Source organism: Myotis davidii, unplaced genomic scaffold (genome assembly GCF_000327345.1).
Source record: "Myotis davidii unplaced genomic scaffold, ASM32734v1 scaffold471, whole genome shotgun sequence".
In the NCBI taxonomy this organism is placed as follows: Eukaryota; Metazoa; Chordata; class Mammalia; order Chiroptera; family Vespertilionidae; genus Myotis; species Myotis davidii.
Genome location: NW_006283354.1, coordinates 2,138,333 through 2,142,018, shown reverse-complemented (window position 1 = coordinate 2,142,018; position 3,686 = coordinate 2,138,333).

Sequence of the window (3,686 nt, the reverse complement as noted above, 5' to 3'; positions counted from 1 at the left end):
CAGCCACTGTTGGAGCAGCCGCTGACCAGGCTTTGTTTTGGCATCAGGACCTCTGGCTGCCTTTGCCCTCTGCTAAGACCTTATGCTCTCACAGGCTACGGAGTGATTGCAGGCATGGGAAATAGTAGGGACCCTGAAAACCACCTTCCTTAGCCATGTTCCCCATCCCTTTGCTGCTACGTGGATGCTGTTGATTACAGTTTGTATATTAAAAGGTTTTTGTATTAAATATGTTTGGTTGATCTAAAAAAAAAAGAATCTCCGGCCATACTTTCCACACTGTGCCCTGACACGCATCACCCAGGGAAGGACCTGACCAGGCCTCCAGACTCTGGGTGTCATGGAGAGCAGTAATCAATTGGGACAGCAGGATAAACCGATAAAAAGTTTTCTCCTGGTGTGCTCAGTGGTTAGAGCGTTGGCCTACAAACCACAGGGTTGTGGGTTCGATTCTGGTCAAGGGCACGTACCATGTTGCAGGTTTGATCCCGGCCCTGGTCAGGGCACTAATGAGAGGCAACCAATATATGTATCTCTCTCACATCAATGTTGCTCTCTCCACCTCCCTCCCACTCTCTCTAAAAAATCAAGGGAAAAAATATCCTCGGGTGAGGATTAACAAAAATAAACAAAAAATTTTCTCCTGTGGTGAAAATTTCATGAGCTGTCTTAGATCTAAAATAGCCCCATGAAGTTTCAACATTATATACATGGGTTTTTAAAATTATATATATACTCACATAGATAGAAACATTGGAAAGAAATGCATTAGTTTAAAAAGTGTTGGTGAAAGCTGTGTTTCAATTTATGGGACTATAAGTGATTTTTTTCCCTTTGTCTCTTTCTATATGTACCAAATTTTATTTAATAAAGATATAATACCTTTACTATAAAAGAGAACATTTTTTTAATTTTTAAGACAGCCAAATGAGGTTGATGAGGAGACAGGTAAACTACACAATCCTGGAAAGCAGTTGGGCCGTATGTCTGGCCTGTGCCTGGGAACCCATGCTGAGGCGTACTCCCAGGTGTAGGAAATCTGGGCTCAGGAAGGGCGATGGCCTGGTTCCCAGTGTGAGCAAATCAAAGCACATTCCCTCTGTGGATTTATAAGAAAGACTTCCTGTGGGGAAATATTTCTGGTACAATGCTAATTGAGGGCAATCATATATAATACCAGAGACCCGGTGCACAAAATTCATGCATGGGGGGGAGGGGGGAGGAGGTGTCCCTCAGCCCAGCCTGCACCCTCTCCAATCTGCGACATCCCTCTCACAATCCAGGACTGCTGGCTCCCAAACCCCTCACCTGCCTAACTGCCTGATTGCCCCTGACTGCTTCTGCCTGCCAGCCTGATCAATGTCTAACTAATCCGCTACCGGCCCAGTCGCCCCTAACTGCCCTCCCCTGCTGGCTTGGTCCCTCCAACTGCCCTCCCCTGCAGGCCATCTTGTGGTGGCCATCTTGTGACCACATGGGGGTGGCCATCTTGTGTGAAGGTGTGATGGTCAATTTGCATATTACCTCTTTGTTATATAGGATTAGTGCTCCCACCACATTAAGAACTAGAGAGACAGCCAAAACCGGTTTGGCTCAGTGGATAGAGCGTCGGCCTGTGGACTGAAAGGTCCCAGGTTCGATTCCGGTCAAGGGCATGTACCTGGGTTGCGGGCACATCCCCGGTGGGGGATGTGCAGGAGGCGACTGATCGATGGTTCTCTTTCATCGATGTTTCTCTTTCATCGATGTTTCTGACTCTATCTCCCTTCCTCTCTGTAAAAAAATCAATAAAATATATTAAAAAAAAAAAAAGAACTAGAGAGACAAACCATGGTAGACAGAATAATGACCGCTCGTAGATGTCTACGTCCTCATCACCCAACCCTGTAAATATGTTACCTCATACGTCAAAAGCACCATGACAGATGTGGTCATGTTCAGGATCTTGAGATGGAGAGATTACACCGGGTTGTCCGGGGGAAGCCCATGTAATGATGAGGATCTTTAAGAGAAAGAGTCAGAGGAGAGAGACATGGGAAGAGGCTGCCTGCTGGCTTTGACGATGGAGAAAGAGCCGTGAGCCACCCATCTAGGCACCCCTAGAAACTAGACAGGATTCTCCCCTCAGAACCCCCAGAAGGAACCAGCGCGGCCAACACCTCCCTTGTAGCCATGAGACTAACTTTGGTTGGATTGCTGACCTCCAGGGTAAAATAATAAAATAATACATTTAAGTTGTCCTAAAGCCCAAACCTGGTGGTTTGTTGTAACAGCAACAGGAAACTAATACCCCTGGCAGGCAATGCTGTCAATGATTGGTGGGGCCCCAGCTCAGGCTGCTATGACGGGACGCCACAGACTGGGGGCTTACGCAGACATCGATGTCTCATCGTCTGGAGGCTGGAAGTGTGAGGCCAGGGGGTTCTTGGTGGGAACCCCCTTCCCGGTCGGTCCCCACATGGTCCTCCTTGGCGTGTGCAGGCAGAGAGCACAGCCTGGCGCGGGCTGAGACTGCTCAACCTGCATGTGGGTACAACACTTACCCACACCCAGGTGACGTGTGGCCTTTGCCCTCGGCTTCTGGAACACGATTGCCAAGCCCTTGCAATGTCATGCCAGATAGGAGTGTTTTCTTTAGGGTGAGGGAGGGCTGGCCACGCAGGGTAAACTAACAACATGAGCCCGAGCAGGGTGGCTCAATGGTTGAGTGTGACACATGCACCAAGAGGTGGCCCGTTCCATTCCCGGTCAGGGCACATGCCTGGGTTGCCGGCTTAATCCCCAGAGGGGGCCGTGCAGGAGGCAACCAATTGATGTTTCTCTCTCATCCAAGTTTCTATCTCTCTCTCCCTCTCCCTTTCTTTCCCTGGAATCAATAAAAACCTATTTTTTAAAAAACTAACAATATGATTTAGGGTGGGGACTGGCCATACTGGATAAACTAACCCTGGGATTTAGGTGGGGGTTCTGAGTCACACAGTAACAGCTGGACCTCCAGCGGGACTGGAGGCCGATGGTCAGCTACATGGAAAGTTGACTGCAGACCCCAACAGACCTCTGGATAGCAAGGCTCGGTGACGCCCCGGCTGACGGGGTGCCGGGCGGAGGGTCGTGCAGCACTGCTGGAGTTCACACTGACTCCACTGGAGAGGACAGTGGGAGCCCCGCGTGTGGAACCCCCGTCCTCTGCCCGGCATTGCTGCTTCTGGCCAGCTATTCTGTGCTCTTCCCCTGGATAAACCATAGCTGTAAGTCTAAGGGCCCTCGGTGAATTATCAAATTAAGGGTGGTCATGGAGCCCCCAAACCTGTCCGCAGTGGGGGTGGTCTGTGGACTGCACGTGCTCTAATGTCCACTGCCCGAAGCCACACACACACACACACACACACACACACACACACACGAGTCTTGTGCGAGGACTGTCTTCTCCTGATTTCTCCTGGCCGACCAAGGTCTGCTGTCGCCCTGGCTGAGACCACGCTGCCCGCTGGACTTCTTCCCCAAGGCCCTTCCAGGAGCTGGAGAGCGGCTGCTCCCTCACGGGCCCCCGCCAGTGCTGCCTCCTCTGTCTTGGGTGGGAAGGGCTTCCTTTCTAAGTGTTTTTCAAGATTTTTTTAAATTGATTTTTAGAGAGAGAGAGAGAGAGAGAGAGAGAGAGAGAGAGAGAGAGAGAGAGAGAGAAACAT